Raw genomic sequence first — 18,465 nt, forward strand, 5'->3', positions numbered from 1 at the left:
GGTAATAATTCCCTGGCCAGGGGAGTGCCAGGAATGGGGGCCAAGGGCATGCCCAGAGGAGGGATCAGAGCTGTGCCTTGTGCAACCACCTTCCCCACACAGGTGTTTCCAGTGGGGAGACTGAAATCTCCAGTTCGGTGAGGTGGTGCATTATCAGCATTATCAGCACCTCATTAGCTGCCATCCTGCAGGGGACCTGCAGTCACTGTGTGGGTGCTGTGACCAGTGCCAAACACAAGGTAGTTTGTAGCTGCTTTGGGCTGAGTGAGTAAGGTATGTGCAGGGGAATTCACTGTGCTGTTTATGAATGTGTTATTTTTGCTTCTTGCCGGGCATTTCCTTGGTCACAGTTTGGCCTTCAGGAGTGAGATGCTCCAGAACATTGTTGCCTTTATTGAAGACCTAACAAACACCAATTTAATCTGTACTGGCTCTTCATGCTCAGTCTCAGATTTATCTAAATCTCTTCAAATACACAAGAAAAGATGTTTTGCATCCCAAGATGTCTGCTTCAAGAGCAAAACCCGAAGTGAATAAAGAAAGCATTAAAGTAGTTAAGCATTAAGCTAAGTAGTTTAAAAGTTTTAATGTAAATTTGAATATTTATGCACTTAAAAAAAAAAAACAACAAACCCCCCACTGTGAAAAGAAGAAAAGAAAAGAAAAGAAAAGAAAAGAAAAGAAAAGAAAAGAAAAGAAAAGAAAAGAAAAGAAAAGAAAAGGAAAGGAAAGGAAAGGAAAGGAAAGGAAAGGAAAGGAAAGGAAAGGAAAGGAAAGGAAAGGAAAGGAAAGGAAAGGAAAGGAAAGGAAAGGAAAGGAAAGGAAAGGAAAGGAAAGGAAAGGAAAGGAAAGAAAAGAAGAAAAGAAAAACTACCATGTGATTGTGGTGTTTATTCAGGACAGACATTTTAAATCCCATTTCAAATGGGATTTAAAATGTCTGTCCTGAATAAACATGTTTCCAGGCCGGGCTTCATGTCAATAAAGCATGCTGGCTTTCTTTTAGACAAGATGCTTGATGTGTTGAAAAATAATCTTGTCAGTGCCTTGTATATGCATGTTTATGTTTCCAGCATGGATAACTGTATAGAGCTCATCACTCTGATCACAAAAATTACCCAGACTGGAAGCTGTTCACTTTGGGCTGGTCCCACTGCTTGTGCAGAGCAATGTGCATAGCAGCATCCTGTTTTCGGGATGTCATCCTCCCAGCCAGCAAGGGTAGTTTAGTGTGCTTTCTCCAGTTTGGGGACAAAAAGTGGGATGTACAAAATTCTCGTTGGCGCCAACATTAGATCTTTTCTAACTGACTGGGTAGTTAGAATAGCTGCAAAATCCATCTGTGCCAGGATAACTGGATTGGGATAGAAGGGGACATGCCTAGGGCTAAAGTTCAGGGTCATAATGATGTGTGCCAGTGGCTGGAGAAGATGTGTTGGTACAGACATTAATATGATGGGTAGGTTGAACGAATATGGAGAACCTTCAGGATTCCAAATCAGGAAACCCAATTACTGCGTGATGTGGGTGAACTTAATAAAAAAATAATGATGCCAGTGAAACTGTAGCCCTTCTTTGTAGCACTCAGAACTGCAAAAACAGATCTTAAAAGGAACAGATGGAAGGATCAGTTTAATAAACCTTAGTGCACATTTCATTAGGCTTGAGCCAGAGGAAACAGCAGGACATGCTCTAGTACTGATTCTCTTTCAGAATGGCAGCAAGGGTGCTAGGAGCTGTGCTCTCATCTCACACCAGTTTAAACTCTCCTATTCCACAAGTAAGGCAATAAAACCATAACCATTAGTCTCTTGTCCAAATCTCTCTTCTGACCCTAAGCACACTTCTGAAACAACTGTGGAGAAACCTATCTCTATATGACCAGGCCAAATTTTTCATCAAATGCAAGGGAATTCAGAGGAAGAAAACTCTGAAGGGATCCTTTGGCCAAAGTGGAGTTATCTCCCAAGTGGGAGAAAAAAAGACACACTTCAGAGCATGATTCCTCCTCTTCTGAAGGTGATGGCTAAGTGACAGATGAGCCATGCCTTGTTTTTTCCATTGACTGGAGGGAGACTGCAGGGAGTAACTTATTATAAATGTCTTTGTTTTAGATGTCTAATATTGGGTGAGACCAGCCTTCTTGAGGAGTACCCTAAATATGCTCAGTGAAGCCTCCTCTCTAATATCAGGATGAAGAGCTCACTATACGTGCCTTGATGTGTATATATATATAAATATATTGGATAGGTGCTTCTGTGCACCAAAGTCTGTAGGAACAATTATAATGAGTTTCTAAAACCTAGACCTGATGCTTTTAAAATTATGTTATATACCTTTTGCTGTTCAGTTTCATTGCCTTCAATTTTACACTCCTAAAAACTCAGTAGAAAAAAAGGTGCAGTCATATGGTTCTTACCTGCAATCAAGGGTACCTGAAAGAAATTAATTTGTGTTTGTTAGAATGCACTTAATCTTTCCTAAGAAGACAAAATTCACAATAAATTTCCTGACATTCATTGTCAGCATTTATTTTACACTAATTTTGCAGTGAAAACAGGCTTTATCAGTTTAACAGTTAACAGTCCTGGTCATTCCTCTGTCTTAATTTGTAATGATTTCCAAGGCACCGTAATCTGAATAAATGGATGAAATGTCCCTGTGTACCTCAAAAGCAAATAATTTTATCATTTCATTGCAATATATGTGCTCTAGAGCATCCATCCACACCAAATTAAGGTCCTGGGTTGTACAACTGACTTTGCCATCTGCTTTGGGCATGGAGTTCAACCAAAAGCCTTCAGAGGCTACCCGCATCAAAGAGTAAAATCTGTCTTCTAATACAGAAACTTGGCCCCCAGACTGGCACATCAGATTAAAACACAGGAATAAAAGCCAATTTGGGATCCAAATGTATTAACCAGAAGGAGTAGATTGAAGCATACAGGAGCACATTTCTCTAAGGCTAACATGTGCTCTGATTTGTATCTTGCACTTATCACTGATCTCACTGAGACTTCACAAGCAAGATACATGCAAATACAGAATTTGTTGCTTTGCATTTGAAGCTGACTTTTGATTCAGTTGGTGAGAAAGTGAGAAAACAAGGAAGCAGTTGTTTGGGCTGGTGAAAAAGAACAAAGAAAATGATGGTGACAAACGAAGTGCTCACTTATGAGCAAGGACAGATAGTCTCACCTGAATGTTCTTAAAGAGCAGGCAGAGATAATTACAAAGGCATTATCAATCATTTTTGACACCTCATTAAGAGCAGATGAATTACCAGTGGACTGAAGGACAGGGAGCCAAAGAAACAGCCAATGGTTAAGTAGGTAATAAACAGGAGAGAGAGATGTGGACCTTTGAGGCAAGCTTCAATATCCAAAGAAACAATAAAAGGGTTTATTCCAATTGCTATGGCTTCCAAATGTACAGATTTCAATGCCTGTGGGAGGAAATACTCTCGGGTCCAAGGAGAAGCAATCAGATGGTCAAAAATATGTTGAGCTAGTAGTTGCTGACTGAGAAGAAAGACAACCCCCACGCTCCCCCCTGCCATTCCTCATATGTCAACACCAAACAGTGTATTTTATATTTAGAATATATTTGGACAGAATACTGAACAAATAAATAGTTATGATTGATAGAAGAATCCAAGTAAAGGATTCAACACATGCTTGCCCCACAATAGTTAACCTAATTCAGGCAGTCCTTGCATTGGGGTGGGATTTTGGATACTAGTACTGAATTTAGTTTAGTAGACAGAAACATACAAGCATAGAGGCTGGAGGTACAAGAACGGGCAGCCATGTCCTGGCAGAAATACATTTAACCTTGCCCTGAATCTTCATTTTTCTTTCAAACAAATCCCAGGCTGAATTACTCACATTGTTTTGGAATTTTTGTATAGCATTCCAATATTTTTTCCACTATTGGGGTAAATTGTTTTGCTCCATTTATTTAAGACAGCTCTTTTGGGGATTTCTTTGTTAGGATATGTATGAATGTCCATTAAGAAAGAACGGCAACCGAACATTAATAAAGTGGGGCAGATGTTAAATTAATATGAAGGCAATGATCCTATGCTGATATATGCAAGCTAAAGATCTGTCCTACTGAATACCCAGAGAAGTGACTTGCCAAACCATATTATCTATGCTTCACTGCTTTATTTTCTGTATGCCTGAGAAAAGCTAAAGAAAATTAGTTCCCTCTTATACCACTCACAGCTAGGAAAGGATCTGTCATCATCAGTCATGAAAACACTTGAAATATGGATGTGCTGTCTTCATTTCCACAGTCTTCCATGTCAAGCTTATTGCCTTGCTTTAGAGGACATAGCATTTTTTCAGTGTGCATGGATTTCAGGCATTTTTGTCAGCAGAGCAGGGTGGGGTGGTGGAGGGGAGAATGTGTTTTATTGCAATCTCTTCTTTGATTTATAATTTTATTTACTTCATTAATTTTCAGGTACTTGAGTTTTCTACTTATAATAGTGGGACCATTATTATGCATAGACTGTTAATCTGTTCTGAGATCTCCAACTTTTAACATTCATAGCATTTTCAGTCACCTTTCATAGCTATTGTAGTGTTTGAATGGTATATTGCTATAACTTTTTAGAAATGTCAGGATATGACATTGACAAGGGCCAAGTGACCCTCGTTCTTTTCTCCAGAAGCCAGGAGAAGACCAGGTCTGTGATATGTGAGATCTCACTCTTAATTAGGACTGTTTTAAGCCTTTATTTCATTACAGTTGTAGCTGCTGTTTTCACTTTGTATCTAGGATGGGCATTAAACTAAAAAGTGCAGCTGCTTTCAATTATACTCTAATGTTCTCTTTCAAGATAGCTTTCATTTTTTGTGGCATCACTTAGTTGCCCTTCCCCCTTCCCTGCTGTCTTCTGCACTCAGAGCTTTTAACCACTTGGGAATGATGCAGGGATAGGAATTAACAGATGTCATTTGCCACTGCTTCTGTTTCTGGTAGCAAGACCAATTTCACTTAGTGAAAAAATTATCTTGTTACAAGCCAACTAAAAACTTCTGTCCATGGGGAAATGTCGGAAGAAGTTGCTGAAATTAATAGGATGCTGTTAGAGAGGTGCCAGAGATAAAACCTTTGTAGGCCTACTCCTCCCTTCTCCTTCTGTATCTCTCAGTCTGGGGCTGGGGTTACCTCAAGAGAGGGGGAACTTTGCTGGTGAGATGGAGGAAGGGCAGCAGCCACAGACTGCACCTGCAAAGGCAGCATTTCTGCATGGAAAGGAAAGGTGTCCCGGTCCCATGAAGTCAGTACTATCAGGAGTTGTGGAGCCCCAAGTCTGTGGGGAGAGACAAGGACCCTGGCATCTCTGACACAAACCTGGCAGACACTGAAGGGCTCCTATGATGCCCTTTCTAATGCCATGGTTAGGCTGAGTTTGCCACAGGTGTGGGCACGTTGAGCAGCCTGGGGGTGAGAAACCATTGCAAAGGCAGCAAGGGAACAACACAGATCCTGGGAATCACTGGTGTTGCTATAGGTGAGTGTGCCTTCATGGAAAGCAGGAGACAGGTTTTCCCAATGTCCCTCTGGTGAAGATGAGCTCTGGCTGTGCTCATTTGATGCTGGGGTTTTGTCAGCCTCCATCAAATTGAATAGAGAGAAATAAAGAGCAACATGTGAAAGGCATGTTGATTCATTTTCTGTTCATCCAGGATCCAGAGGTGAAGAACACCAGCAAGGACAGTGGGGGTGGTAGCCTCATTCTGTTCATTCTTCATTGTTTCCTCAAATTAGAAATCTTTCCTCTTTGTTAACAGCAATTTCAAAGAGAGAGCAGCCTGCTCCCATGCAAAGTAGCCACATGAGTAAACAGGCACTCTTTTGGCAGATGAGGAAGTTTTCCCTCTTACTTAGCAGCTGAAAAATGGAATCTAATGCATAAAACACCTCTTGTAATTAATCAACTGGCTTGTTTATGCCTCCTAATCTCAAATTTGAAAGCTGTCTGGAAACTTGACGTATCTTGGGGATAAAATAATGGGCATTAAGCTTATTTTCTAGCAAATGAAACTTTGGGAGTCTGCCAGCAGTAGTCAGGTGTATTGGACCATATATATTCAAAGCAGGGAAAGGCATGAGCTGAAGTCATTGACTACCTGAAAGTTCATGGAGTGATGAGCAAGACTGGCCTCTCAAGAAGTGAAATGAATAATAAATGGCTGAAAAAAGTGGTAAAGTGCTAAAAATAAAGTCCAACTACACTGTAAGCCCTAGTACAAATGGTGAGGATCAGTTCACATTTCAGCCTGTTCTCTGCTTCATTGCAGGGAAAAATGTGTTCACAGAGCACCTCACTAAGCAGGTTTTTTGCCCCTTGCTGTTCAACTCCAAGGTCTGTAATGAATGTGTCAGCATTCTAGCAGAGCTGGGAGGGGAATTTGCACATCTTGGCTAGGGGCCATATAACTCTGAGGAGTGTGGCTATCCCTTCACATCCACACTGAAAAATTCCACTGACTCTGAGGAAGAAATTGCCAAGAAAGGGCTGTGGTATTAGGAGATGAAAATGTATTTGTAGCATCTCCTTTTTAGAAGGAAAAAAGAGATGTCTTCAATGACAAATAGTCTGAAGGTGTTGAAGGAGTTTTCTTGACTCATGCTAATAAACTCTTTGATGAAGCAAATTGGTTTTAAATTGAGAAGCTGGACACACAGTCCAGCTGACTTGAGAGAAATCACAGATAAGGGGTAGATCTGTAGAAAAATGTGGGACTTCATGAAGCCTTGTGCAGGAAAGAGAGAGATGTGGGGGCAGATTGCTGAATCTTCTGAGTGCTGCCTCCAAGCTCTTACCTCAGTGTGAATGGACACACACATACAGTCACATTAAAGGTATTTACTGTTTGACCAATACAGAGAACAGATTTAAAAAGGTGACTTTGGTGTCTGAGTGAAAGGTGACAGAGATGGTGGTTCTCCCCACACCACAGGGTCCAAAGCTGGGCTGAGAAATGAAGAGCCCACCTCAAATTGCAAAGGAAGGAGTGACTTAAAAGGGAGGAAACACAGAATCACAGAATTGTTAGAGTTAGAAGAGACCTATGGAGATCATCTAGTCCAACCCCCAAGAAAGAAAACATTCTACACAAGGCTCTTGCTTTTAAAAGAGAGTGATAAGATGGAGTTGACTCCCTTGCTATGTGCTGAGTAACAGCTGTGGAGGTATCTTCAGTCAAGGAGCAGGGGGAAGCAGATTAGATTCATCAGAGAACTGAGACTGAGCAGCAAAGAGCTATGACAGGAACTGCAAAAAGGGAACAAGTCAGAGACAACACACAGAGGCAACGGTGTCTTCACAAATCCTCCTTCAGATGAGAATTTCCTGTGAGTGGCTGTCAGGAAGAAAAAACAGACAGGATAATGTCGGGTATGATCATACTGGGGACATCAGAACAATGATACTGCAAAACCTGGGGGGGAGAGAGAGCAATGCTGAGGGCAAATGGGTAGAGCAGGGCTTTGGGAGCATGAACAGAGTGAAACAATTCCACCACAAAGGGAAGCAGCACGGCAGATGCACAAGCAGCATCTTGGCTCCAGCAAATGCATTTGGGAGAAACACAAATGCTAAAGGCCATTCACCTTGGTTGCATTAGCAATTCCCACAATTCACAATAGTGCAGTTTTGCTAAATCAGGTGTGCTTGCACGTAACAAGGCCCAGCCCAATATCCACTTTCACTGGAACAGATTCTGATTTGCCTCTGTGTACCCTCCTTTGCCTGCTGACTGGATCTCACTTGACAGAGTGTGGGTTGAGACATACTGTGCTTGCCATACATATTTGTCCCATTTTATTTGGTACCACCACCAGGATGCTTCCCCCTGCTAGTACTACTGCAGGCTTTATTTCACTACAGAAATAATGCATGTCCTCAGGTTCTTTCCATCACACATTCTCTATGTCTAGTCTCTGAAAATATTTTTAGGCACAGTGCTCAGTGCCTTCTGGCCCATGTGACATGCAAAAATGGAAAACTGATATTTACTACTGACTCTTAAATTGGTCTTAGACAAGAGGTGAAAGCAAGAACCACAATGAAAGACAGAAGATGTATATTGGAAAGGTAAAAATACTTATTTTAAGACATGTTATGTGTATTAGAAATTTAAGGTCCTCTTTCACATAAAACTTCATGGTGGTCTGGGTTTTTTGAAGTTGCTCAAAGAGCTTCTTCTGATGTCACCTGCAGTGCCATTTTTCACACGGCAACTTGCTTGTTAGCCTATTTCAAGCACTGTTGGCATTTTAAGAGGCTTACCAGCCAGTTTCTCATTTATTTGAACTGTGTAAATCTACAGGTCAGAGGCTTCTCTTTGGTATCAGACTATTCTCTGTTAGTCTACTAATTCCCCTCCTCTTTTCCATCACATTGTAACTGCAGTCTTCCATTTGCAGGGAAATGGTCTCACACAAGTAAAATTATATCCAACTCAAAAAAATGCCAGGAATCTTGGACTAATCTTTGCTTTTGTTATACTGCTTCACAGTCCATCTCTGACAGAGATGATATTTTTCCCAGTGAATGAAATAATGTTTTCAAGTCACTTGAGTAGTTTTATAGCTTTCAAAAACAGCACTGCATCCCACAGGAGGCAGGAAGTCCCAGAGTTCTGTGCAAATTTTCCAGTAATGCTGTTTTCACCTCCTAGCATTGAGCTGCAGCAGGACCCAGCCCATTACACCTCCTGCAGCCACTGGTGGCACTTTGGTTCTAGGAATGTGAAGCCCTACCTTAACTTCAGATTGCCATTTATAATCAGAAAACACAGAAAAACTACACCACCATATTATCCACATGTCACTGATGCAAAGTTTGAACTGGCTTTTTTTGGTTTGCCCTCAGCTGGAAAGTGGAATAAGCATGTCACCTTTTGATATCAATGTTGGATCCATCCTCATTTGTAATGAGCAAGGAAAAAGCTGAGAAATCACTTTCACTCATTTATAAGCAATGTCCAAAGATTGCTAACACAGACTGGATGGCCAGAGCCCAGACTGCCTCCCTGCAGTGCTTGCAGCAAGAGCTCACCAGGCAGTGTGAATGTGCCCTTTTTTGCATGTGGAACAAAATGAAACCACATCTGCTCCTTCTTGTGTACACAGCAAGTGTGGCTGTGGCCCATCAGGGCCCTTTCCTTGTGCTGACAGGTGGCAGAAATTGAGTTGGTCGTAAGACCCTAAAAGTTAATGAAGGCAGACATCTGCAGCAGAGCAGTCTGTAGCTGAGCCACTTAGAAAACTCCCTGTGCAGCCAAGAGAGAGAGAAGACATTTCTGTGGAGCCTTAATTTAGATGTCTATTTTAGGGTGGCCTGAATCACACTTTGGTGCCCATTCAGCACTGACCTCTCCTGGTCACCACTCAGCCCAGGTGACCTACATTTAGGTGAGTGACTCCCACCCCTGTTTCATTCAGGCAGATGAAGTGCCTCTCTGGAAGAGCACTTTTGGCTGGGTGATGTCTGTAGCAGTGCTGGCTCTGCCTTTGCTCTGGTAACCATGACTGCTTGAGAGGTTATTTTGGGGCACTCAGGAGCAGTTTAAATTTGCTCTCCCCAGTTGCAGGCAGTTTCCTCCATCTGGTCCTGAGGTCCATCAGCTACAGCTATTGGAAATGCAGTTTGCATCCCACTGCATCAATAAAGGTGATTCAAGCACAGTAAGGGGCTCTAAAGGCTCATTTCATTGATGTTTGCTGTTATTGAGTACATACATAACTTTCCTGCCAGCTGGAGATGGCTGTAATAAGACCAGTCTCAATAAAATGGAAAGGGATCCTTTCAGAGAGAAAAAAAAGTGGCTCACAGCTCCTTCACGAATTGTTTCTTACTTACAAGTTTCAGAAAACAAAGTTCTGTTGGCAGGACATTTTCCTCGTGTTTCTTCCCTGCCTGAAGGGAACTTGGGGACAGACACAGACAGTTCTCATTTCAGAACGACTGTGATAACCATTCAACATGCAACAAAGAGAATGAGTATGACCAGTGTTGCTAGAACACAGACAGCCATACAGGTGGGGGTGAACTTCATAGGCATTTAAAACAAAAACATAATCACAAACATAAAATTACCCTCACACGCCCATCCTTGGACATCTCTGAGAGACCTAAGTGGCAACAGCAGGGAAGATCTCAGAGTGACTCTTGTCTGTTTAATCAACTTAATGCTTAAGGAGTTTTTCTTCTACCACACCAAGTGAACTCTGTCTGTCTAAAACCTATTTTTCAATAGAGGTGAAGATTCAGAAACAGATTCACCATCCCTTTTAATTTTTTTTTCAAAGATTCTTACCCCAATGTTTAAAAAAATGGTGGATCTTCTTGTCTTACAACCCCTTCTGGCTTCCAAAATCTGAGCTTAATAACCCTGTTTTTGTTTCTTACTGAAATATTCTCACTTGATCAAGTATTCACCGTCCCCTGCCTTCCTTTTTTTCCCTACTTCAGCTGCTGTCAAGCTACTTCACAATAAATAGATCAAACCCTCTGCAAATAAACCATTTTCTCAAACTCATCAGGCCTCAAATCATCTCTGCACATTTTCATTTTCCAAAATGTTTTTCAAGATGCCTGCATCAGGACTTCATGCAATATTTCTGTTCCAGTGGAATCACTTCCCTGCTCCTACTTGTTTATATCATATTTATGTAGCTGAGCATTATTTTGCTTGTATTGCCAGAGCATCACAGGGGGAACTCTGCTTGCACTGTGGCAACTCTGAGACTCTCCTCATCAATACTGCTTCCACAACTCTGCAGATACAGTCTCAGCCATATTAAAAAGCTTTATTTGATTACACTCATACACCTAAACTCCCTGCACCATTTCATATAGTTGTCATGTCATTATAATTTCTATTCCAGCAGCATATGTGATATTCACAGGTTTGCTTTTAATCAACAGGAATGTTGCATTTAATTCCAGATCACTGATGAAATGGGTTGGTCAACACTGTTTCTAGTACATACCACCATGGGATGCCACTAGAAGCATACTCATTCAGAGAAAATTTTATGTTAGCAACAGCTTTGCAATCTGCCATTTAGCAAGTTCTAAATTCATCTTATCCAAGCTTTATTGACACTAATTGCTCATTTTTGCAACCTTGCCATGCAGTTGCTCATTTTTGAAAAGCTCAGATTATTCTATGCCAGCAAACAGTACACATTAAACCATAGAAATCTTTTATGTCTACATGACAGTAATTATCAGCCAAACACATAATTCATAGTAAAATCAGGCTGTATTGACAAGATTTGTTTTTTAACAGCATCGTATTAACTGTCATGAAATGGTATTCACACCTTTTACTTCTATTTACATCTTCATTAATTAAATCTTGCTAATTTTCCTCTTGTTTTGCAAGGGACATACATCAGATTGCCCATATTAGCCCATTTTTTCTTTTTACTGTACCATCATCAAAGGATTGAAGCAAATGGCTGTACTTTTTCATGCAAGTCATCCAAGTCTGGTGATTTATAAACATTCTTCTTAAAGACATGGTAACATTTTTCTTACTTTTCAACAGACTGGAAAACATTTGAAGTGGCATAGGCTTATGACCTGCTTTTCACCAATTTGTCTGTATTTTCTCCAAATACAGAATATAAATATCTATTGTCAATTTCTTTCTTTTTTTGTCTATTGAAGTTATGAATGGTCCTATTTTCACTTTGCAAAGGTGGCCTTTTATTACTTCATCTGCTTGTACAATGACTCAAAAAGTCCGTATAATGCTAAACCTGGCAGACCTTTTTTTCTGTAATTTCTTTACCTTCCATTGTGTGTTTTGTCAAGTGCTAAGTTCTAACTGGTAGCTGTTGTTTACTCCTCTCTAACACTGTTACAAAGCACCAGCCCTGTGGTTTATATTTACTTCTTTAATTACAGTGAGAGGTTCAAATCAGAGAACCATCAGACCTGTATAATGACAGCAAACCAGAGGGCATGAGAAAAAGATTAACAACATCTCTGTCACAGTCTGAAAGAAAAGAACATCTTAAACTTCTCCTGGTACTCCAGTCTTTGACTTTGCTAGACCCATGTAGAGCACCCAACACTAACTTATGCTGATGGCCTGAGAGCAGGAGGTTTCAGGCTTCATATAACACATGTAGGGAACATTCCTGAGTTGAAACCATTGTTTCATGGTCTCCAGGGCCCTGAACTGCTGTAACTCTGCTGAAGACATTGAGGTCAACATTTCAAGGTCTTTTTCTTAAACACCGTATAATATTGTAAGGATTGTGGAGCTTGGAGGCTTGTGCATTTTTTCTTGAGGTTAGGAGTTCATGTAGTGGCTGTTTTGGGTGATGACTGAGGTGTCGTGAGCTGTGCAGAGCAGCCATTATATTTAGTAGGATGGAGGGGATGGTAATCAGGATTACAGAGTAACTCAGGTGGAAAGGGTCAGCAGGTCTTTGGCTCAAGCCCCGGTGTAAAACAAGGCAAGCTTCAGACCACATTGCTTGAGGGTTTATCCAGCTGGATCTTGAAAATCCTCCTAGAGAGAGGAGCATCCTCCTTGCTTTCCTGCCTGGCTGTCCTTGCAGTGAAAATTCTTCTCCTTAAATCTCATGAGAATCTGTCTGTGCTCCCCTGTTGTGCCCAAATACTAATAGCTTGCTTCCATCTTTTCCGTGACTTCCTTGTGCTCATCAGGCTCCTGTTGTTAAGTCCTTCCAAAGCCATCACATCTCCTGATGGAAGAAGCTCACCTCTCTGAACCTCTCCTCAAAAGGCAAGTGCTCCTGCCCTGATCATCTCTGCTGATCTTGCTCTGGCTCATCAGTGCCTTTCTGGTGTTACAGGAGGCAAAGCTGGACACAGTATTATAGATGTTGTCTAACAAGTGCTGAGTAAAAAACTTCCTTTGTCTAAAATATGTCTTTCAGCCTCAATCCTTTTCTTCACAGCTTTTCCAGGTCCCTTAAGTGGATTGCTTGTGCCCTGCCTCCATTTTTCGTGTCATTACCACTTCAGTACAACAATCTGGTGCCCTGCTTATGAAACTCTCACAGCTCTGCCTTGCAGTCTGCCTGAGTAATCAGTATTCAGAAATAAAAGTGATATTTTGAAAAGATGAGCACAGGTCTGGTTTTGCTAATGCTGGCTGCTGTGGCAGACTATACAAGAAAAACCAAAGAAAATCAAAAAGTTCTTCTGTCCCTTCTCAGAACAGAGAGTGACAATAATGGATCCGTTTCCTACAGCAGCAGCCATGGGGGCCTTTTCTTTGCTAAAAAAATATGCCCTCTCTGCCCAGCCTACAGCAATTTTTATCAAGGAAAGCCTCTCAGCACTGCCTTGTTATTTATTCTGCCTGCATGGCCCCTCAGTACTGTGGCTGCCGCCAAAGACAGACTCAGGATGAAGCATTGCCAGAGAATGTTAAAAGCAGAAAAAGTCCCAGAAGCCACACGAATGGATGCAAAACTGTACATTCTCTTCTCACTCCAGAAAAAAAGCAACAACTGTTAGTTGTACACAGACTTCACGGAACATTTAAGCTAAAGAACCCTGAAAAGTCAGGGGAATCATTCCAGATGTTGTGAAAATGGATGTGATTCTACACACAGAATATTGAACGTTTCATTTTATGAGGATTGCCTGCATCACTCGCTACAGTGGCCAGATAGACCTGTTCAAGATCAGACTTTTCTATTAGGCAAGGAGCAAACCTCAGTCATGTCTTCCAGGCTGATCAGCTCTGAAGCAAATATGCACAAGAGTGCCCAGTATGCCATAAAAACCATAACTAATGATGGAATTGGGTACTCCTGCAAGGAGAGGACATTATATAATATTCAACAACTAAAACAAGGCAAATTTTCATGGCATTCCAAACTTCTGTGTGTTCTTAGAATTTCAAATTTCCATACCTTCCTTTTCCACATGCTCTGTCACAATCCTTTCTCAGCCCAAGCCTTCCCCACTGGTGGTTCTGGACATCACCTTTCTTTCCCAGGGTCTCTCAGATTCTTCCTGGTAGGGTCCATCTTGGGTCTTTCCACCTGTGTGCTCTGTATCAAGAGCAACAGAGAAAACAAGGATGAGATTCATCAAGTGGGAAGCTGTGCAGAAACAGAGGGTTACTGTTCTTCGACAAGGTGAATTTTGAATAGGGAAAATGAAAGTTTTCCAGGGGGTAATTGGCAATCAATTATGGCTCTTAACAGCAAGACCACATATTGACCATGTTGGGGTGCCTGTGGAGTAGGTGCAATAGACACATGGAAATGAACCCAAGTGATCAAAATCTGCAAGACAGACTGATGTGCAAATAGAAGGACAAGCAAGGGTTCTTATTTCTTATGAACATGTTTTTCCCATCCTTCAGCTCAACCTGTTGCAGCTGCTTTCCCAGACATTTCATAAACTTATAAAACCTTTCGGCTACCAGGCCCAAACACCCAAATAAATAACTTATTCAACTATTTTCCAGAAACAACACCATTCTGTGATCTATGATAACAGAAGTAAATTAAATAAAACACACAAAAAATAGAGAAGCTGGTAACATGGTGATTGGGGTGCTCCATTTTAAAACAAGGCTGTTGGGCACTGTCAATACCATAATTAAGGATAATACAAACCATTTTTGCATACTAGTTTCCTGTGATAGATCTGAATTTTCCTCAAAAACTGTAAGAATCACTAATTGTAAAGATTATGTAAATCTGGTCAGCATTACACCAGCCTGGGCATGTATTTAGTTTTAATCACTGAAACACGTATACTGACAGTTGCAGGAATGGACTGAAAGCTCATTAAGGCCTGTTCTAAATTGGGGGCTTAAAGAGGAATTTAGACCTGATCCTCATTTGCTTAAAGTAGTAATGAGGTATTTCAAGAAAATACTATGTTGAGAACAGTGAGATGAGAAACTCTGCTCAAATGAAATGGCTTTTTTATGTTATAATATCTATTCCATACAATCCAGTGCACATGGAAGGTCATTCAAGCCCAGGGAAACATTTTTCCCACCTCACTGTTACTTGTTTCCAATTTCTGGAATACAGCAGTGTCCAGTGGTTGTGCCAGCCACTGGGGGGAAATGTCTGCCCCAAACATGCACGGCTTGAACACATCAGAAAGATGATAAACAGCGGGAGGCCGTAACCCTCGTGTTGCAGAGGCTGACCCAGAGACCCCGAGCGACTGCACTTGCCAAAGGTGGCCATGGGAAGCAGCAGCAGCGCCAGGCACTGGCTTGCTGACTGGTTTATTGTCCCTTAAACTATCAGTCTCTGAAAGGACATCTTTCTCTCTGATTATTTTTTCTTTACTTTTTAACGGATGGTGAAACATAATCAAAGAACATATTCATTACTGGTGTTTGTCCAAGAAGTTTCTACTAACATCAGCCTCTTTTCCTCCACACAATGCCAGTTTCACGGATCCATTTGCATCACATTGGGGAAGTCCTATTCATGCATCATTTGCAATATGAACCATCTGTTTTACTCAAAACAGAGATAAAAGACAATGCAGTCTCAACACTGATGGGATTCAATTTTTAATCTTTGTGCACATTTGTTAAAATAATCTACCTTTGAATTTCAAGCTTAAAAATACTGTTGGAGCAAACACTGGCCTGCAAAGATCATAGTGATTTAATTAAAAATGTATAAAAATGTCAAAACTGGCTTAATGCTCCTGTGGGAAGGAAATATGGCCAAGTTTCCACCCATCTTGAGTACATATTGGCTTATATTAATTGCCCCAGAATGAAAACAATCTTTTCAATCAGAATTAATTACAAATTAAAATTAATTAAAGTGGATTTACATTTGATTGTGACACTGGCACATAAAAAGCTATATACAATCTCTGTTGTGATGCTGGAACTGTTCTATGGCCCATTCTCAAGATTTCATGTCAGAGGAACCAGTAACTTCCTTTTCAGCTTCAGCAGAGTATTTATATATTCACATCTACAATAGTTATTCCATCTCAGCAGAGAAGTAGCCAATTTTTCCCTAATTAAAGCCTCATTATGCCATCTTAATAGAAACACATAGCTCTCTTCCACCTCAAATCCCTTACTAAGTTTTAACAGCGCCCAAGGACACTCCATAAATCAGTAGTGGCAGTACAATTAGTACTGAGGATTTCTTGGCTCTTAGGTCTATATTCAGCTGCTAAGCCAGCTCTCAGTTTCCATCCTCTGCCCACTCTTTTTGGTCTATATCAAGTTTTGTAGGTCACAAATACATGCAATGTCAAATTAAGTACCCCTTATCACAGCCTGCCCACTCACTCAACAACAACAACAAAAAATTGCAGAGAAGAAGGTGAATGAATATTCCTTGTCAAAGGATAAACCATTGTTATTTACCAAAAGACATAATGTGATACACCTTGAGGGTTCTTGGGCTTTTTTCTTCCCTTTTCTGGCAATATATTCCTCATGCTATTCTGACAATATAAAATGTTCTAAATAGAAAACAGAGAGCTATTTTTTTATAAGGTACCATATTTTTATTTAACATCCAAGCAACAGCTTCACAAATGGGGCTGAAATGTAAAGCAAGCTGTTTCCTAGCACCAGTGGAAAAACCTTCCCAGTGACATTAAAGGGAAATCTTCATAGACTTCAGCTTGTCCCTGGTTAACCTGGCACCCAGTACTGCAGGATAGCTGCATCCCTCTTACTGTACTGGTACTAGACAATAGGTTAAGGGATGGGAAGAACCACTCATGTCTTTTCTCTCTGAACCCAAACAGGCATAGCCAGACAAATATATTTAGTGGTATTAACTCCTAAGTCTTTCTTCCCTTAGATTTCTTTGCAGCACCTGTTGCCACATTTTGTAAGGAGCAATTTCATAAGTCAGTGTCATACAGCAGGCTTGGTACTTCTCTTGATGTCTAACCTAAACCTTTCTCTTATCTATTTTAAGCCATGACTATGTGTTTCTTTATTATTCTCTTCTTCAATTCTACAGTAAAATAAACCTTCCTTAGACATTGAAATGCTCTCCACTGAATGGAGTGGGATGATCATGTCTCCCTTTCAGCTCACAATGTCCCTGAGGATAGAGCCCAGGATCTGATTTGACTTTGTGGCTGCAGCAGCACAATGGGGATGGGCTCAGCTTGTTGGCCAACAGGACCCCCACAGGAGATTCTCTACTTCTGTAGAGTGAACATTTCCTACAATTTCCTTTCGGGTCCAGCTACCTGACTTAACTCTTATAATGAATAAATCTTCTTGTAGTCTCATCTTCATGTAGTTTTGGATGCTCTTTCTCAACCTCACATTCAAATCCTGATGCAGGAAATGCTTACTTTTAAATCCATTTTTCAGTAAAAACCACCATGTTGGTACCTCACTCCATCTGCCATCTCAATCAAAATTTTGGTTTATTTGACTGCTACATGTTTGATCTTGTTCAGTAGTGTCCTTTGCTGTGTTTTCCCTTCCAAAAGTCTTGGTGAATTCCAGGGGAGGAAATGCTCTCATCATCTGGGCTGGGATTTTGTACAGAATCAAAACAAACAATTGTTCTCTCATGTGTAGTGACACATTAATGCCAAATTTCTCTGCTTCATCTCCACAGATCTCCTTGGTTCTCAAATGACCCATAATCTGTGGAGCAGGAAGGATGGGCTGAAAGCCCTGGTACAGCATTTCCTGAACCCTGCAGATTGCAGCGTCCCACTAGTGTAATCTGAAGTTGTCATTGCCACATGGATAAAAGCAGCTTAGTTTAGAAGCACAAAAATGTTCAACTCATTAGATTTACCAGGCATTCAGCTGCCTTCCAGATGCGGTTCAAAGTGCTGGCTTGAATCAAAGTCTGTTGGTAATTTCTCCAACCTCCAAAATTGTTACCAAACCAGATATTATTCTAAGTCAAAAGAGCAATTTTTCCCCCCGCAACAGACGTAGAAAAGAGACAGATGCTCATCTACCCTCTGGCTCTTTCCCTTTTATTAATTTTGTGTTTTAGGGAGTTAAGATGAGGGTGAGGGGGCATGTTGGACTTTTTTTCTTCTTTATCCATTTGGGTAAAAAGAGAAACTGTTTTTTTCCTCTCCTCTAGTTTACAGATGAAGAAGTGTTCTACCTTCTGTATTGTTTTCTTTCAGTTCAATAAACAGGATTTAATAAAATATGACATAAAAATCTTATGATTATCTCATTCGATTTTTCAAACTGAACTAAATGACTGCTAAGATGTAGAAGAGAATGAGAAGAGAGCTCACTTTTATACCATAGCGCTCAGAAAAGTTTATTTTTCTGACAGAAGTTAAATCTGCATTTTTCTGTAAGGCTACCTTAAGCATAACCATCGTGAAGGGCTTATATCATGTTGTAGCTTCTGGGTATTTCTGTATTGTTGTCAGAATAAAGGTAAGGCTGGTGTCATGAAATGCCAGTAACACCATGCCCAGCATAATGC

The 18,465-nt window shown here is 40.7% G+C and overlaps 1 long non-coding RNA gene across 1 annotated transcript in view; it reads right to left on the reverse strand.

Moving 5' to 3' along the window:
- Positions 1-1,223: 1,223 nt before the first annotated feature.
- The window catches only part of LOC135297454 (uncharacterized), a 61,370-nt gene continuing 44,128 nt past the window's right edge, over positions 1,224-18,465 (reverse strand). The window contains exon 13 of the long non-coding RNA XR_010359461.1: positions 1,224-14,076. This is a non-coding gene — a long non-coding RNA (uncharacterized LOC135297454). The remainder of the gene's footprint in view (positions 14,077-18,465) is intronic.

The sequence above is a fragment of the Passer domesticus genome, chromosome 1, assembly GCF_036417665.1.
Source record: "Passer domesticus isolate bPasDom1 chromosome 1, bPasDom1.hap1, whole genome shotgun sequence".
Lineage (NCBI taxonomy): Eukaryota > Metazoa > Chordata > Aves > Passeriformes > Passeridae > Passer > Passer domesticus.